The 19,619-nt window shown below is 48.0% G+C and overlaps 1 long non-coding RNA gene across 2 annotated transcripts in view; it reads left to right on the forward strand.

The window, feature by feature from the left end:
- The window catches only part of LOC125129797 (uncharacterized), a 67,406-nt gene extending 47,987 nt beyond the window's left edge, over positions 1-19,419 (forward strand). The window contains exons 2-4 of one of the 2 annotated variants that reach the window (XR_007135553.1): positions 13,734-13,891; positions 17,887-17,972; positions 18,624-19,419. This is a non-coding gene — a long non-coding RNA (uncharacterized LOC125129797). The remainder of the gene's footprint in view (positions 1-13,733; positions 13,892-17,886; positions 17,973-18,623) is intronic. The other variant, XR_007135552.1, reaches the window with a different exon arrangement.
- Positions 19,420-19,619: the final 200 nt, after the last annotated feature.

Genomic DNA, 19,619 nt, shown 5'->3' on the forward strand with positions numbered 1-19,619 from the left:
GTGGAGGCGCCCCCGTGAGTCTGCAGAGCGGGAGGCGGGCCGTGCTGGGGGGAGAGTACAGGGGGCAGATGGCCTGGGCCTTTGTGCTGGTTTGTGAGGGTCGCAAAGCTGGGAGGCTTAATCCACAGCCATGCATGGAGTTCTGGAGGCCGGAGGTCTGCGAGGCAGGTGTCAGCAGGGCCAGGCTCCCATGTCATTCTCCTGGTTTGTGTATCAGTGCCCAAACTTCCCCTCGCCTTTAGGGCCTAGCCCGATGCCCTGCTTTTTTGCTGGCCTCCGCAAAGACCCTGTCTCCAAATAAGGCCACGTGCTGACGTGCTGGGGGCTAGGACTCCAACTTATCTTTTTTGAGGGACACAGCCTACCCAGACCAGCCCCGCAGGCCGCTGTAAATGCCTCAGCTTTTTCTCTGAGAGCTAGGGGAGCATTTGAGGGTCTGAAGCCAAGAAGGCAGGACAGGTTGTGACTTACATGTTACATGGATGACCAGTCTCTCTAGGGGCTCTCTCATGCTCGGTTTCCCCAGCCCCCCGCCTCACACTCCTGGCTGCTGCTTCCAGCCCTGCCACAGGCCAAAGTCCGCCTGGGCCCAGCTCACTGGGCATGAATCTAGGAAGAAGCGCCCAGGAAGGACCTGGCCACTCCTGGGGGGGCAGCCTCCCTGCCCCCACCCCCACCACCTGGTTATTCTCCACCACAGGGTTGCTTGAAGCTCTATGGGTCCATCAGCACTGGAAAACCTTAAGAGGACCTCAGTGCGGTGGTGGTGGGGGATTTCTTTTTCTTTTTTGGGCTGCACCTGCAGCATATGGAGGTTCCCAGGCTAGGGGTCGAATTGGAGATGCAACTGTCAGCTTATGCCGTAGCAACAGCAGTGCAGGATCTGAACCACATCTGTGACCTACACCACAGCTCACAGCAGTGCCAGATCCTTGACCCACTGAGCGGGGCCAGGGATCAAACCCACATCCTCATGGATACTTGTCAGGTTCTTAACGTGCGGAACCACAGCAGGAACTCCAGGAATTCCGTTTTTTTTTTTTTTTTTTTTTTTTTTTTTTAATTTCTAAACTGTTGCTCCTCCAGAGCAGGGAACAGTCCCCAAGAAGATCCTTGGGCCAGCCCGCACCCCTTCTTCTCACCTCACTCTCCCCTCCTGGGCCAAGTCCTCAGATCCACCTCCTCCCAAGCACTGCGTGACTGATCTCCAATCAGTGGATTCAGTGGGCTGACTGCTCCATTCACGGTCTTTACAGGGTGGAGCCTGTAGCTGGGGAGCTTGAAAACACACACATGCACATACACACACCCTCACACCCTCACACTCACACATTGATTTCCTTAGAAGGAATGAGATTGTTCAGGGGAAATGCATCTTTGACCCGCAGAGGGAAGAGGTGTCTTTCGCTTCTCGTACTGCCATGCAACCTGCAAGCCCGTTACTGCCCACAGCAGAGCTGGCCCATCACCCAATCCAGCTCACCTATCAAGAGAAGGACTGGCATTTGTGTAGCAAACACACAGATTGCAAGTCACACAGCCGTGAGAGGAAAAGTGTTTCCTGGGCTTGTTGGAGTGATCCAGGAGAGCCCCGCCTCCCCGCCAGCACCTGGCATCATTTGGGTGGTTTTTATTGATCTTCCTCTCCCCAGCTCCCCTTTCAAATTATACCCTCTGGCTTACAGACGAGTCCTTCCTTGTTCTGCGTTTCTGGAGGCAACCCTGTCTTTCTCCCTCCAAGGTTGGCATCTCCTGTTGATCTGCCAGCCTAGGAAAGCCGAGCCCAACTCCGGGGTGAGGCCACCCCTAGGCCCACCTATGTTCCCTGGGGCTTCTGTCCCCTGGGAGGTGAGGGTGCAGAAGGAAGGTGTGGTTCTTGCCAAGGTTCTTGCTTTATCTCCCCAGACCCCCTTTTGTGGTTTCCTGAAGGTCTGAGGTTATTTGCCTGGGTGATAGGATCCTGCTTGTCATTCTGAGGGTAGGTCCCAGGAAGATGGACCTCTCCCTCCAACACTGCCCCCAGGGCTCTGTCACCAGTGCTCTCTTAGCCCTGGGTGCCCCTCCAAGCTCAGGGCCATTTCATAAGCCAACGCCATCCAGGATGGCTTGGGCCTCCTTGTTGTGGGTCAAGCCACACAGGCCTTCTAGAAACATGGCCTGTGTTCTGACCTGGTAATATCCACAGAATGGATATTTCAAGGGGGGTATTTGGGGCCATTGTGTTAGTGCAGGTCCTCTGAGAAGCAGATGGTAAGACATGATTAAATTGCAAGGAGCAGGAATTCTCTGGTAGCCTAGCAGTTAAGGACTTCGGTGTTGTCATTGCTGTGGCGTGGGTTCAGACCCGGGCCCGGGAACTTTTGCATACCACAGGCACAGCCAAAAAATTTTAAAAGTTGCAAGAATTGTAGCAGGGGAACTGTGTGGGTAGAATAAAATGGATAGGGAGTCAGCGAAGGCTGGAAGGCTATCCCACTCCGCATGCCTGACCCCAAGGGAAAGAGAGAAAGAAGAGTGGAAAAGTCTTGGACAACCCTGCCGTCTAAGGAAGGTTCAGCAAGGCCATCAGTGGGTCCTCGGGCCAAAGTCAGCTGTCAGAGGAGTCTGGGTGTCCCAGGACTGGGTGTGTCTTTGTATTCCTGTGTGCCTGGTCACTCCACAGGAACGGCCTGTGGGAAGGGCAATTTGGTACAAATGTAGCTGTAGATTTCAGACACAGCACTGGGACCCTTGGTTAATTATGGCCCAGTAATTGGAAGTCTGCAAGCTACATTCTGAGGGTTGGCCCCAGACACAGCCTCTATAGATGGGCCCATAAGCCCCGACTCTGGCATGGCCAGGACCCTCCCAGAAGCTCCACATTAGGTGTATGTGAGTGTCAGACTCAACTTCTAGGGTCACCACGCTATCCAGAGGTCTCACCAAACACACAGCATACACGATTCTCAAAGGGCAGCCTATTGATCACTTACAGCAGAATCATCAGGAACGTTAGTTTAAGGCACAGATCTCTGGACTCCATTCAGTCCTACCCCAACGCCTAGGAACTGGCATTGAACCAACAACACATGTCTAACCCCCCGCCCCCCAATACATGATTCTTTTGCCTTCTAAATTTTGAATGTCACTTCCTCCCACCATGAGCAGGTGACTGATGCTTGGTCCCCCATGTCTTGGTCAGTCCCAATTTTTAACACTTTGCGCTGTTCCCTGAGAATGTGTCTACATATCAGAACTTGGGTCTCTGGGTCTGGATTCGAAATGATGGGTGAGGACCACAGCTTTCTGAGCTCTGGGAGTGCTGGGAGACCTGTGCCTTCTGGCCTAGCCACGCACAGGTGCCTACACATCACCTTTCCCCAAACAACATACCAAGGAGAGAATATCTCAGGACCTCCAAGCTTAGAATTTCAGTTTCTTGCTTTCTCCCTCTGTACACCCTATAGCACTAGGTCTTTTCGGTCTTGGGAAAGTCTCCTCCTTATAAGGGTACTGGGATTCTACACCTCCCAACAGGTCTTTTTCTCCTAATTTCTCCAAGGAAAAGTGTGCTTTGGGGACCATTCCTTTCATCCCTAGCCTTCTTCTCCTTCCTCTTTCTCTCCCTCCCCCCCCCCTTCCTTCACTATGTGATTCCATTAATAACCAGTTCAAAAACAGACAAAATGAATTCATAGCATTAGAAGCTTAAATAATGGTTATTCTTTGGGAAAGAGAGTGGCTGGAAGTACTCATGAGGAAAATATGGCTCTGTGTCTTCTTTTTATGGAAATGTAGCAAGTTGTATACTTTCGGTCTGTATACTTTTTTTTTTTTTGTCTTTTTGCCTTTTCTAGGGCCGCTTCTGCGGCATATGGAGATTCCCAGGCTAGGGGTCGAATCAGAGCCGTAGCCACCGGCCTACGCCACAGCCACAGCAACGCGGGATCCAAGCCGAGTCTGCAGCCTACACCACAGCTCACGGCAACCCGGATCCTTAACCCACTGAGCAAGGCCAGAGATCGAACCCGCAACCTCATGGTTCCTAGTCAGATTCGTTAACCACTGTGCCACAATGGGAACTCCACGGTCTGTATACTTTTCCACACACATGTTATACTTAGGCATGGATTACATTAAACCATCACTTTCATGGTTTTTTCCTATTCTTTATTTGATGCGTTTTTTTCTATAATTTTATTGCGAAGCTTCCCATGTCTTTTATTTATATATTTTAATTATTATTTTTTTAATTGACTTGATTTATAATGTGTTAGTTTCAGGTGTATAGCACAGTGGTTCATTTATACATATACCTTTTATCCCTCTTACACCTGCTGACTGCCAGAGTCCATGGGCTGGGCTTCCATGAGCTTTCCCCACCTGTCACCTGCCCTTCCTTCCTTCTCCAGCACCGACTAGCTACTCAGGACTCAGGGATTTCTTGTCTTATCGTGCTTATCTGCAGCACTCCTAGGGGGTCAAAGTGCATCCTGCAGCCCCACTCCTTGCAGCTGTGAGCACCTGGGAACATTCATGCCTTTTTCAGTCTCCTTATCTCTGTCCTTCTCCACCCTTTTGTGCCTTTGGGTTCATTCCAGCCCAGTTGCTTGGCTCTACCCTGTTCCCAGCTAAACCCAGCCCATTCATTCTCTGGACGGATACTCGTAGTAGGATAAATGCTACCAAAAAAAAAAAAAAAAGTCAAATTATTTTTTAAAAACCCCAATAATACCAAGTTCTAATGATGGTACTGAAAATCTGGTCTCTTTGTGGCCAGTTGTGGTGGATTGTTGTAATTCTTTAGGAACAGAATTTGGCAATACGGATGAATTACGGAGACATTTAAGAGGGTTTATACACTTTGATGTAGGAATCTAACTTCTGGGAATTTAGCTAAAGAAAATAAACCTGAAGGGGAAAATGTGCAACATAGAGACTTATAATATGAATATGAAGAATTGAAAATAATAACAATGACTCAGATTTATTACTTACTGTATACTGGGCACCATGAAATTTTTAGCATTATTTTATCGAATCCTCACCACATCTCTATAAGACAGAAATAATTGCTACCTGGTAGGAACTGCGGTTACCTCCATATACCTTCTGTGATTTCCTCCCGAGACCTAGTAAGTGGGAGCTGTGCTGTAGTTGGGCGCACTGGCCTGGGACTGCCCTACTGCTAGGTTCATTTCTTTGGACATAATCATTTTCTGCCCTCCTTCTCTTCAGTAATGAGAATACAACAGGGTAAGTGTCATTGCATAGCCAATTAATTACATAAATCACTACTACGTGAGCTCCTCCTCGCCTCCTTATAAAGTTGGGTTTATGAATATGACAAGATTTTATTTTTTTTTAGGACTGTACCCGAGGCATCTGGAAGTTTCCAGGCGAGGGGTCGAACTGGAGCTGTAGCTGCCAGCCTACACCACAGCCACAGCAACACAGGATCCAAGCTGTGTCTGTGACCTACACCACAGCTCATGGCAACGCCGGATCCTTAACCCACTGAGCAAGGCCAGGGATGGAACCCGTGTCCCCATGGATCCTAGTTTGGTAAATTACCTGTGAGCCATGACAGGAACTCCCTCTGACAAGACTTTAAATGAATTGGTTTAACTTGAATAAATGGGGGGTGGGCCTTATTTTAGATCTAGCTCCTCATTTAAACCCTCTAGATCTTCTGGATCTTGGTCCTTTCACTTAGTATAGTTACTCTCTCAAGTTCTGTTGTTGTTGTTAATACAGATCCTGTGACCCATGCTCTAAGTCTACATTCCAGATGTTGATTAGCTTAGGGCCAAGGAGGGCAGTGCCAAGAGACCCTCTCTGGGTAAAGGATAATCCTGCCCGAACTCATACATGCCCACCTTAAAAAAAAAAAAAACAAAATAAAACAAACTGACATTACTTATAAACTCCTTATCTGTTAGCTCCAAACCATATTCTGAGTAGTGGGTTCTTTGGAAAACTGCCTCAACTTCCTTACCTGGAATAAGACTGGTCTTTCTTTCTTTCTTTTTTTTTTTTTGTCTTTTTGCTATTTCTCGGGCCGCTCCCTCGGCATATGGAGGTTCCCAGGCTAGGGGTTGAATCGGAGCTGTAGCCAACGGCCTACGCCAGAGCCACAGCAACATGGGATCCAGAGCCGCGTCTGCGACCTACACCACAGCTCACGGCAACGCCAGATCGTTAACCCACTGAGCAAGGGCAGGGACCGAACCCGCAACCTCATGGTTCCTAGTCGGATTCGTCAACCACTGCGCCACGATGGGAACCCCAGACTGGTCCTTCTAATATCACATCATTGCTGGGAAGATGATGGAGAAATGGGTGCCTCCTGCAGTACTTGGCAGGGACATGGCCCTTAGTACACATTCATTCATTCAAGCCAGCTGCTCCTTCTTCATTCATTCACTCAACATGTTGGGAATGTGGGCACAGAGCTGAACCAGTCCCGAGCGCTGTCCACCCCATGGGGAGCTGCTGGTTACTGTGGAAGCCCCAGCAGGGAAGCAGAGCCCAGATTTGACTGAGCACTGGCAGCTCCTGAGTTTTCTATCAGGAAAGGCTGGCTCCCCGACACCCCACACTGCCGCAGCTGGCTGCCTCCTGCAACTGAGAGAGGGAGGCTCTGGGGAAGTGATGAAGAAAGAAGTGCTATCCCCTGGCGCTGCTGTGGCTGTGGTGTAGGCCAGCGGCTACAGCTCCAATTAGACCCCTAGCCTGGGAATCTCCATATGCTGCAGGAGCGGCCCTAGAAAAGGCAAAAAGGCCAAAAAAAAAAAGTGCTATCCCAATGAAGACAAAATCTTGATCTGTATGGTGATTTTTGGCTTTGAGTTAGTAGCTTTTTGGGGGGGTAGGGATGGGAAACTGACCTTTATTGAGTATATGTACTTTGAAAGCAACAAATGTTTTACAATTCAAATTAACAGTCCTTTTAAAGAGTAATTACTGCCCATGGGGTCTTAGAACATGCTAAAATCACAATCTCCTCCGTAGTTAACATTTTTTGAAAAAAAAAAAAATGAATGTAACTAGAGAGTCTTATACCAAATGAAATAAGTCAGAAAGAGAAGGACAAATACATATGATATCACTTATATGTGGAACCTAAAATATGGCACAAACGAACTAGTCTACAAAACAGGTTCATGGACATAGAGAACAGACTCGTGGTTGCCCAGGGGAGGGGGAAGAGGTGGGATGAACTGGGAGTATGGGGTTAATAGATACAAACTATTACATTTAGAATGGATAAACAAATAGGTCCTATATAGCACAGGGAACTATATCCAGTCTCTTGGGATAGAACAATGGAAGATAATATGAGAAAAAGAATATATATGTATATATATGTATGTATGACTGGGTCACAGTGCTGTATAAGAGAAACTGACTCAGCACTGTAAATCAACTATACATTTATTTTAAAAAATAAATTAAGGAGTTCCGATTGTGCTGCAGCTGAGATGAATCTGACTGGGAACCATGAGGTTGCAGGTTCGATCCCTGGCCTCGCTCAGTGGCTCAAGGATCCAGCGTTGCTGTGAGCTGTGGTGCAGGTCACAGACACGGCTTGGATCCCATGTTGCTGTGGCTCTTGGCGTAGGCTGGCAGCTACAGCTCCGATTAGACCTCTAGCCTGGGAACCTCCATATCCCGTGGGTGCGGCCCTAAAAAGGACAAAAGACCAAAACAAACAAACAAACAAACAACAAAAATTAAGGAGTTCCCATCATGGTGCAGCGGAAACGAATCCAACTAGGAACCATGAGGTTTTGGGCTCGATCCCTGGCCTCACTTACTGGGTTAAGGATCTGGTGTTGCCGTGAGCTGTGGTGTAGGTCTCAGATGTGGCTTGGATCTAGTGTTGCAGTGGCTGTGGTGTAGGCCGGCAGCTGTAGCTCCAATTTGACCCCTAGCCTGGGAACCTCCACATGCCATGGGTGTGGCCCTAAAAAGCAAAAATAAATAAATACATTTTTAAAAAGGAGTGGGTCATTTCCTGAAGGAAGGTGCTGTTATACTCATGTAAGAAAATTCTTCTTCCAGTCGTGCTCCCTTCCTTTCCCGATTTTTTGCCCCCAACACATCTGACTTATGCTTATTCTGGGCATCGAGCTGCCCTTGACGTTGGTGGAGGGTCAGGGACAAATCCCTAGAGTTGGTGTCCTAAGGGAATGCCAGGATCCCTCATTTGTTTGACAAAGGCCTTGGAGGTAGATGCCCTTCTTGGTCTTAAGGATCTATCTGTGAACTAGACCGGGTACATCTCTGCACTCCCAGAGCCTCCCTTCCAGGGGAGAGAGGGTGACAACAAACACGCCCTGCAGAGGGCGAAAAAGGTCATCAAGAGGAGAAAATGGGGTTTTGGTGAATCACATAACATGCCTAGTCGGGCACAAAGCCAGGACACAGCATCATACTTTTCTGCCCCCCAATTCACGTTCCTGACTCTCTGCTCCCCAGGCTGTCCTGCACAGCGGCTCCTTCCATCACAAATGAATGAGGATTAGAGCTCACCTCTGCCAAGCACTGTATACTCTTCCAAGCTATTTCTGGCACATCACCTCATTTCACCTTGGGACACTATTATTTCCAGTTTCTCCTCCGAGGCTTGCCACAAAGGCGAAGGAAAATGGCAGGAGCAGATCGTCCAGCAGCAGAGCCAATTAAGCTTCCTGCAAATGTAGAACGGTTAAATTCCCAGGACATGAAGGACCGAGAAACGCCTTGAGGTGGTCATGTTTAGAGCAAAACCTTGTGGGTCAGAATTTAAAGAGGAAAAGACTTTGCCTTTCTCCTCCGGTGACTCACAGAAATGAGACCTTATTCAGTCTCCTCGATGTTGAAAGAACGTACTGGTGGGAAGTCTGGGTGTTTTCAGATGCTGTAGGAACAGGAAAGAATGGCAGCCAGACTCCAGCTTTCCCCACATCTCCAGGGAAATGACACCGTCCGCCCTGCAGAACAGTGCTTATTCCTTCAAGCTCCCAGTCTTAGCAACGAGGTCAGCACTTGTCTCTTTACAAAGTATGTTGATATACTCGATTGTGTCTGATGCCCACACGAACCCCATTGGCAGGTTTTAATATTCTTCTTGACTACAGATGTGGAAACCAAGGGCCCGAGAAGGCAACCAATTCAATGTGTTTCTGTGGGGCCTGCAGGTGAGATGGGCCTTGAAACTTCTGATGCCAAGTTGCCTCGTTCTGCTGTGCTGGTACTTGCTTTTGTGAAGGCTTTGAAAGGAAATCTCTCTAAAATATATGTATGTGCCTGTCCCTTTTTTTTTTTTTGGCTGCACCTGCAGCATATGAAAATTTCCAGGTCAGGGATCCAAACTGTGCCACAACTGTGACAACACCAGTCCTTAACCCACTGAGCCACCAGGGAACTCCTACTTCCCTGCTTTTCAAAGCAGAGGACACTGGGGGTGGAGAGCGTGTGCTGTGGTGTTAACATTTTCTTGATGAATAAAGGTAGCTTGGTGAAGGCAGGCCTTTCTGTTCTGCCCAGCAATGTGCCTGTTTTATCTGTTTTTCTTACTCTGCCTTTTGATGTCATTGGGCATGCTCATATTGCAGTCCTTGTCTTCTCTTTTTTTTTTTTTGTCTTTTTGTCTTTTTAGGGCTGCATCCATGGCATATGGAGGTTCCCAGGCTAGGGGTCTAATGGGAGCTGTAGCCGCCGGCCTACGCCAGAGCCACAGCAACGAGGGATCCGAGCCGTGTCTGCAACCTACACCACAGCTCACGGCAAAGCTAGGTCCTTAACCCATTGAGCAAGGGCAGGCATCGAACCCGAAACCTCCTGGTTCCTAATCAGATTCGTTTTCACTACGCCTCGACGGGAACTCCGTCTTCTCTTTTGTGCTTTGAAGCTTTCAATCAGAAGTTGAGCTTATTACAAACTGTAGGCAAATCCAGTGGGAGTGTAAATCGATACCACCCTTCTGAGGGGCAATTATGCAATGGGTTTAAGAGGCTTTAAAAATGTTCCTAACTTTTGATCCTTTCTAGGAATGTATCCTAAGAAAATATTCAGGAATGTGCAAAAATATTTCTGTACAGATTACATCTCATCATATCACTTACACATTTACAAATCGAAAGTAGCCAATATAAGGAACATTGGGGCATTGATTACATAAAATACATTAAGCCTATGTGACAGACTAATATATACAAGCCATTGATATTGCAAAAAAATTATGGCATTGTGATATGGTCATAATGTGTTGAGCATGCTGTAAGACATTGTGTAGATTCGGATGGTGATCTTGGAAAAAAGTCATAAACAGAACAACAGCAGAATATATACCAACATTTTCCACGAGTTATTTCTGGGTGTGAGTTTTAGATTTTTTTTTTCCCCCAAGCTCATTTTATTTATTTATTGCTTTTTTTTTTCCCAAGCTCATTTTATTTATTTATTGCTTTTAGTGGCATGGGGAGATTCCCAGGCTAGGGGTCGAATTGGAGCTGTGGCTGCTGGCCTTTGCCACAGCCACAGCAACGCGGGATCGAGCTGCGTCTGTGACCCACACCACAGTCACGGCAATGCCAGATCCTCAACCCACTGAGCAAGGCCAGGGATCGAACCTGCGTCCTCATGGATCCTAGTCGGGTTTGTTACAGCTGAGGCATGACGGGCACTCCTAGATGGTTTTTATATCTTTCCTTATGCTTTTCTTATTTTCTACATGGATTATGCATTGCTTTTAAAATAAAACACTTAAATAGTATTTTAGCCTGCAATGTTGGCTCCACGTTAAATACCCATGGCGGCTCTGAGTAAGGGCCAGGCTTGTGGGTATATTAGACATGACTGGGATTTCATGAGGCAGCGAAGTTTCTGCGGATTTCTGAACTGGGGACTGGGTTCTGAAGGTTTCAGGAAAGCTGTTATGGAAAAAGGAACTCTTCTCAAGTATTTTATTTTTCATCCCCTAAAAGCAAGAGAGAAGGCAGGAGGGAGGGAGGGGCCGTATAGGTACAATAGGATGCCCCCCAGGGGCGGCTGGGCCGGAAGAGCCCTCGGGAAGCCAGGGGGAGGTGGGGAGGGGAGTGAGCAGATCGCCTGGGCGGGAAGGTGTTTCCTTCTGCTCCCCTGTAGGAAGGCCAGCCTCCTGCTGAAACTCTGCTCAGACCAGTGAACCCCGCACAGCCGCGCCCCTGGTTGTGAGACCATCTGTGCGGAGCCTGACCTGGGTGTACATGCACCAGGGCACCTCGTGGGAGAGTACGGCCCTGCCTCGTACCAGCTGGGAGGGCACCTCCCCCCGCCCACTGCCCTTCACGAAGCTGGGTTCACAGCTGCCAAGGCAGCTGGCCCTGTACTTGCGCTGTGCTGTTGGCTGAGCCGCCCAGGCCCAGTCAGGGTAGGAGCGTGGGTGGTGCACGAGGTGCATGTGCAGGCGGGGGCCCCAGAGGCTGAGACCTCTGACATCGGGATGAGAGCTCCAAGTCCCCGCGCAGCCCTCTGTTACTGATAACACACTTGGATTATGGGTGGCGACATGCTTATCAGAATGCTAAGTGCACGTGGGGTCACCTCAGGCCACCACCCCATACCTGCCTCTTCCCACCCAATACGCTTACATTTAGGGCCCTCGTAGTCCTCGCCCAGCATCCCTTAGGTTGGTGGATCAGAGGAATGCCGCCCCTCCCCATCTCCTCTCCCCTTCTGCAGCGCAACTCCTAGGTGCCATCCTTGGGAGAGAGCCCCCGCCCTGCCTTGTCCCATGGGCTCCTGGCAGCTCCATGTCCTGGAGTGAGTCTGTCAGATGGTGGGGGCTTCCCTGTGCTGAGAACCTGCAGCGTCAAGACAAGCCTCTGCTTCCTGGGTGGGTCGGCAGGTGCACACTCATGTCCACCCACCCCAGCCTCCTCAGCTTCCCAAGAAGGGTTGGGGTAGTGGAGGGATGGACCCCAGGCTTACTTCAACCTAAATGAGCCGAGAAGAGAACTGTGATCAGGTTTAATGGCCAGTAGTAGTAAAAGTTGGTGTGCTTTGCAGTAACCCCAAACACATCTTCTAAGAAAATGAGATGCCTTTAATTCATTCATTTTTTAAAACCAATTTTCATTCACTCACCAAATTGCTAGGAGAAATGGAGATTAAATAATAAAAGATTCAGGAGTTCCCACTGTGACTCACCAGTAATGACCTGACTAGTATCCATGAAGATGTGGGTTTGATTGCTGGCCCTGCTCAGTGGGTTAAGGATTCAGAGTTTCCATGAAATGTAGTGTAGGTTGCAGATGTGGCCATCTGGCGTGGCTGTGGCTGTGGCCAGCAGCTGCAGCTCTGATTTGACCCTTAGCCTGGCAACTTCCATATGCTGTGTGTGCGGACCTAAAAAGAAAAAATATAAATATATATAAAAAAATAAAAGATTCAGCAAAGATTTACTCCTTGGCATATACCCAAGACAATTGAAAGCATAGGTCCATACAAAAACTTGTACGTGAGTGTTCATAGCAGCATAATTCATCAAGTTGTAACAACCCAGCTGTCCTACGAGTGTTGAATGGATAAATAAAATGTGGTATACCCATACCGGAATAATATTGGGCCCCCCAAAAAGAATGAGGTATTGATAATTCTACAGAATGGATGAACCTCAAAGACATTATGCTAAGTGAAAGAAACCAGACACGAGAGGTCTCATTTTGTGATTCTGCTTGCATGCAATGCCCAGAATAGGCAAATCTCTATAGATTTCTATAGATGGAAAGTAGACTAGCAGTTGCATAGGGTTGAGGAGGCAATTGGAAGGGCCAGGAAGTGATAGCTAAGGGGAGCAGAATTTCTTTGGGGGGGTGATAAAAATGTTCTAAACTTAATTATGGGGTAGGGGTGAATGGGGTTCTACCTCTGTGACCTCAGCTCCAGGTTGTGGGGCGGGGGTGGGGGGGAGTAGGAGCATGTCTCAGTTGGCTGGGCTCTGCCCTCATTGTTCCCTTTGGTGGTCCCACGGGGTGGCCTGACTCCAAGCAGGCTTGTTGCAGTGGCTGCTAGACCACAACAAAGCCTTAGTCTCTGCACACAAAGGCTAAAGCATGAGATCAGACCACACGCAGGGTCTGATTCCTCTAATTGCTGGAAAACCAGGCTACAACAGGCATTCACTCCTCCCTTGGCAGAGTCCTTGAAGGATGGTTCTAGAGGCAAAGACAGATAGAGCGACCCGATAGGATACCTCTCTGCTCCACAGCTACACAGGGTCCGGCAGGTTGATACCTGGGCTGCCCATCACAATCCAGCCCCAGCCTCCCTTTCTCCGGCACTGTCATTCCAAGGAACTCACCCTTCCTCCAAACACCCCTGTATTTTCTAGCCTTCATCCATTTGTTCTTACTGATTCCTCTGGCCTGGTGCCCCTTTTCCATCATTCTCTGTTAAAATCCCACTCCTCCTTCAAGATCTGGACCAAATGCAGTTCCCTCCACCTGCCATGTGTCCCCACACTGTTTGCTTCCCTCCTGCCCTCCAGCATCGGACTGTACCTCCCCCTCCTCTATGATGCCACCCCACCCTGTGATCCTCTGTGGCTGGGTGACAGCAGCACCCCATCTGCCTGCGGTGGATATTTCAGGAAGGTGATCTCCTTGAGAGAAGCGACTCTAGATGATGCCACTTTCTACCCTCCCTGGTGCCCAATGCCATGTCTTGTCCCCAGTATGCCCTCAGGAAACGTCTGCTGGATTATGGCATGGCATTTTTCTCACCAGATGGGCTGTGTTCTGCAGAAACTCACTGTGCAGGGATTCACCATTCATGAGTCTAAAACTCAGAGAACTGATTTCACCGATGGAATCTGTCTGCAGAATTTTCCACTCCCTCAGCCGATGTGTGCATGTAGGGCCATGTTCGGCGGTCACTTCTGCAGGTCTGTATTCTCTGTGCCTTCCCTCAGATCAGTGAGTACATTGCAGAATGCCAGCAGCTTCTGCAGAGCATCCTGGGAACAGGGTTTGTGCACCACTGAGGGTGCTGTAAGGACTGGGGAGGGAGTTGTTGAGCCGAGAGATGTTCGGTTCATTCTGTTCTGTTCAGTTAAGCCATCGTGATATTTCTTCTTTAGACCTTTTCTGCTTTTGTGCCAAACATAAAAATATTCCAACTATTTGCATCCATATTGGTGAGTTTCAGAGAGCAACACCACGAATCTTTTAGCAGAAAACTGTTGTTTTTCCCTCGGTGTAATTTTCAAAGGTCTGTTGTCCTTTGGCACAGAATTTTATTAGGCGTTGGTGCCAATTTGTTTTCCAGAGGCGCACATCTCCACATTTATAATGAAAGGCAAGCAAAAAAGGACTTCACGGCCTTGGCCGGATGCCAAGTAATAGCTAATTTTTGCAGCAGGGAAGACAAAATAACAAGTCCCTGAATTGTAATTTGGGTTTCTCCTTCCGTTCCCACACAAAAGGGTTTACATCACAAACTCCTGTCTTAATCATAATTATTGGTTAATGAAAGTATGTCTCTATTTCAAAGGTATATTTTTTGGTTTTATTTATTTATTTATGTATTTATGTATGTATGTATGTATTTATTTATTTATTTATTTATTTATTTATTTATTTATTGTCTTTTTAGGGCCGCACCCTCAGCATATGGAGGTTCCCAGGCTAGAGGTCTAATCGGAGCTACAGCTGCCCACCTATGCCACAGCCACAGCCACAGCCACAGCCACAGCCACAGCCATTCAGGATCCAAGCTGCGTCTTCGACCTGTGCCACAGCTCATGGCAATGCCGGATCCTTAACCCACTGAGCGAGGCCAGGGATTGAACCCACGTCCTCATAGATACTCGTTGGATTCGTTACCACTGAGCCACAATGGGAACTCTAAAAGGTATATTTTTGGTTTTTGGATCTTAAAGGTCATCCTAGAATTGGTAAAGACTTGGGGGTTGTTACCTTTGATTAAGGCAGAGGACGCTAGTTAACTGAATTAGCCGTTCCTTCAACCTAAAGAACTGGAAGAACAAACAGAAACCCGGTGGACTAATAGTTACTCTTTATGGTTGACACTGGCTGCCATCTAGTCTTTAGCCAGCACACAGAAATGATAAGTATGTCCACTTTGCAGACTGAAGGAGTAAGAGTTATGCTTGCAGCTATATATTTGATACTTAACTACTTACAGTCTCCCAAATAAGGAACGTCATTGTAACCTAAACTCTGTCAATCCTTTTGGAATCTTGTTTGCCTCCAAGAACAAATGAGGATAGTAACTAATTTATCATGTCAGGACAGAAACTTTATATAGCTTTAGAGCATGCCTCCTCTGTCCCCATCCCCTCATCTCTCTGGGTGATTCTTGGTTGCTCAGACCTCTCCTCATACTGTGTAGACTCTACCTTGCACACGCATGCGCGTGCACACACGCAAACTATCTACACCCAGTCTTTCCTGCTCTTCTCCTAACCAGGCTCTTCTCTGAAGGTGTCCGTTCTCTGTGGATTCTGATCTCTAATTCAGCCTTCAAGGATACGAATGGTTTAATTTATTTCTCATCTCCCTAAGTCCCAAACCATATTTCTTCAAATCTAAGATGTCATTGATTACAAGATGCTCCAGCAGTTTGTGTGCCGTTAAGGAAAAACAGTCATAATTGCAAGATTCTAGAGATTTAAAGTTACATCCTGATTTTAAAGAGGTGTAAGTATGGCACCACCTCAGCCGTGGATGCAGCGACAAATGCTAATTGAATTTTGAAGGAAGCCTTCTTGAGGCAATGTCTTAGTGCCTCCTATGGTGGAGTGTCAGGCATCATGGTAGGTTGGTGGGGAGAAAGGTTGGAGTCGGATGGTACTTGTGTTGGCACATGAGTCACACCATGTCATAGGCTGCCTGTTCCAGGTACAGAGTGGCTATGAGTGGGAAGACCCAGTACATAACAACAAAATAAAACATAAAACAAACCATGAAGGAGTTCCCGTCATGGCGCAGGGGAAACCAATCCGACTAGGAACCATGAGGTTTGGGGTTCGAGTCCCAGTGGGTTAAGGATCCGGCGTTGCTGTGAGCTGTGGTGTAGGTCGCAGTCACGGCCCGGATCTGGCGTTGCTGTGGCTCTGATGCAGGCCGGCAGCGTAGCTCCGATTTGACCCCTAGCCTGGGAAGCTCCATATGCCTCGGGTGTGAAAAGACGCAAAAAGACAAAACAAAAACAAAATTAAAAACCATGAAAATGCAGGGCTAGACCTGCCTGTAGGAAAGCCATAGGTGTTCTGCTGGGGAGACCTCATTGATGGCGGGGGCAGGGAAAGCCCATCTGTACAGAGCATTCTGAGCTCACAGTAATCTCTCTGTAGGCTTCTGGGTGAAGGCTGCAGACCCGAGTTCTCATTTTTGCTTTGCAGCTCTCCAGCCCAGGAGTCCAGTGGTCTGGATCTCCGGTTGCCCAACTCTGGCCTCAGTGCCAGAGCCTTTCAGGTGAGGGAAAAGAAAAGGAAGCTTGGATTTCAGTCAGAACAGCTCTACTTTTACGTGTCTTGAATATTAAATGCTACTCTTTCCTATTTTTAAAAAGAAGAGTCCTCTGATGAAAGAAAGCTTGCACATGATTGATAGAGATGAACCCTGCACTCTCGTCTGCTGCTAAACTCTCAGTTTATTATTTCACTCCAAGAAGCTTATAGAGAAATACTAAAATCTCACTCCTTGGCCAAGACAAGACGGCTGTCTTAGTCAGTTGGGACTGCTATAACACAGCACCGTAAACTGGGTGGCTTATAAACAGCAGAAGTTTATCTCCTATAATTTTGGAGGCCAGAAGTTCAAGGTCAGGATGCCGGCATGGTCTGGCTCCGATGAGGCTTGCAGACTGCCATCTTCTCATACCCTCAGGTGGCAGGAAGAGGATGAGGAATCTCTCTGGGACCCCTTTTATAAGAACACTAACCCCACTCATGAGGTCTCCACCTACATGGCTTAATTACCTCTCAAGGACCCACCTCCAAATTCCATCACACTGGGAGCTGGGATTTCAGTATATGAATTGGGGTGAGGCGGACACAAACATTCAGTCTACAGCAAGGACCAAGGCTAATTCATTGGAGAAGCTGTACCAATTGCTTTCTCCTCATTGTTCCCGCTGAGTCCTTCTTCCCCTATAAGTGACCCCTTGGGAATCACTAAGGAAGTGGAATTGGGGTTCCCTGGTGGCTCAGTGGGTTAAGGATCCAGCATGGTCACTGCTGTAGCTCAGGTGGCTGCTGTGGGGCAAGTTGGATTCCTGGCCCAGGAACTTCTTTTTTTTTTTTTTTTTTTGTCTTTTTGCCATTTCTTGGGCCACTCCTGCAGCATATGGAGGTTCCCAGGCTAGGGGCCCAATCGGAGCTGTAGCCACTGGCCCACACCACAGCCACAGCCATAGTATCGTGGGGATCTGAGCTGTGTCTGCAATCTACACCACAGCTCACGGCAACACTGGATCCCTAATCCACTGAGCAAAGCCAGGGATTGAACCCGAAACCTCATGGTTCCTAGTTGGATTCGTTAACCACTGAGCCACAATGGGAACCCCTGGCCCAGGAACTTCTGAATGCCATTGGTCACGGCCAAAAAAAGGAAAGTGGAATTGCTTACCTTGTAAGTTTCTCATTGCTGCTATAACATATTACTGTACATGTCATGGCTTAAACAGTACCATTTATTATTTTACAGTTTATTGTTTCATTTTTAAATTTTACAGTTTTGTAGGCTGGAAATCTGACACAGGCCTCACTGGGCTAAAATTCAAGTATGGTCAGGGCTGCACTCCTTTCAGGAGGCTCTGGTGGAGAAATCATTTCCTTTTTTATTTTATTTTATTACTCAAATGAATTTATCACATCTATAGTTGTATAATGATCATCACAATCCAATTTCACAGGAGAGAAATCATTTCCATACCAGGGCTGGATGCCCTCTGTATTCCTTGGCTTGTGGCTTCGCCTTTCATCTTCAAAGCCAGCTAAGGTGAGTTGGGTACTTTTCACAATGTGTCGCTCTGATCCTTTTTTGTAGTCACAACTCACTCTGATTCTCTTCTGCTTCCTTATGTGTGTATTTATTTTTTAGGGCTGTACCTGGGGCATATGGAAGTTCCCAGGCTAGGGGTCGATTCTGAGCTACAGCTGCCCACCTACACTACAGCCACAGGAACGCCGGATCCGAGTTGTGTCTGTGACCTACACCATGGCTCACGGCAACACCGGATCTTTAACCCGCTGAGTGAGGCCAGGGACTGAACCCTCATTCTCATGGTTCCTAGTCGGATTTGTTGCCACTGAGGCACAACAGGAACTCCCCTATTCCACTTTAAAGGTTCCTGGTAATTACATTAAGCCCAGGATAAACATTTGGAAAATGCTCAGGTAAATACTAGCATATGCACCCAATTAAAAAAAAAAAAATCGTCGTTAAAAGTTATAGTTAGAAAGCGTCTGTAATACCATAACAAAAATATTTGTTATGAAAGTGAAAACAATCCTTGATTCACATTAGTAGGTGCATTTCATCACAGCTATGTAAAAATAAATTCGTAGACATAAAAGTGGAATGAAAATGTATGCCAACAGCAAGAATTGTTTGGTAGAATCGCTCTTAAAATAATTTTATTGTTCTCAGTATTTTCAACGACGTGATGACTGGAAGGCATCGGCGCTGCACTACAGTTTTAAGTCTGGCGAACACGCGGACAAGGACTCTCCAGCCAGCCGGTTCCCAGCATGACTCTTAGGAATATGTGGGAGATTCTCTCCGGGTTCGACCAAGGTCAAGTGGGGGCTCTGAGCACAGGAGCCCTAGCGAGGGACCAGCGGGGCGGGGACAGAGCTTTCCTCCCGGAAAACCCTCTGCTCTCTCCGATGCGGGCCCGCCGAGGCCCGAGCGGGGTTGGAAGCCTAGATAAGCTTCCAGCGGCAACCGCCGGGTCAGAAGAACAACCGCGAAGCTCCGGGCTCTGCGGCAGGACCCTCGGCGGCCGCCGTACCGCAGAGCCGAACCCGCGCGCCCTGAGCGCAGCGGCAGCTGAGTACTCAGACCAACCTGGGCGACTCCGGAGCATCCTTAGAGCCTCGGGATCTTGCTTTCCTCACCAGTAAAATGGCTTCCTGTCTCACGGGCTGTGTGAGGACTGAATGAGGTAATGCTTATGCAGTCATAAAGTGCTTATCGCAATGCCCCAAGCCGATGCGGGCAGTCAGCCTAGAGAGGCAGTTTCCTCTTCCTTACCTGATAGGCATATCGCGTCATCTACACCCCTGGCACTACCTGGGGGACGGCGTGGGCTCTCCAAAAAGACCTCAGATCCCTTTACTCTAGAAGGAGGATGAAGCTTCTGGAATGTTAAAAGAATGCAGCGAGACTGTCTCTAAAGGGGGTTGTCCCCTGGCTGATGCTAAAATAAATTACTTTCTCTGCCGCTACTGCCCTTTACAACTGGATGTCTGCAAGCCTCACGGTGGGTCTCCTCATTTGTAAACTGGAGTTAATAGGGAGAAAATACACATACACAGAACCCGCATTTAATTAGGCCCTGGGAAATGGTACCAGCTCTTTTTTCACTACACAAGTAGCACTATTGGAAACACCCACCCTGAGCACCTGCTTCTCTGAGTTCAG

The sequence above is a fragment of the Phacochoerus africanus genome, chromosome 6 (genome assembly GCF_016906955.1).
Source record: "Phacochoerus africanus isolate WHEZ1 chromosome 6, ROS_Pafr_v1, whole genome shotgun sequence".
Lineage (NCBI taxonomy): Eukaryota > Metazoa > Chordata > Mammalia > Artiodactyla > Suidae > Phacochoerus > Phacochoerus africanus.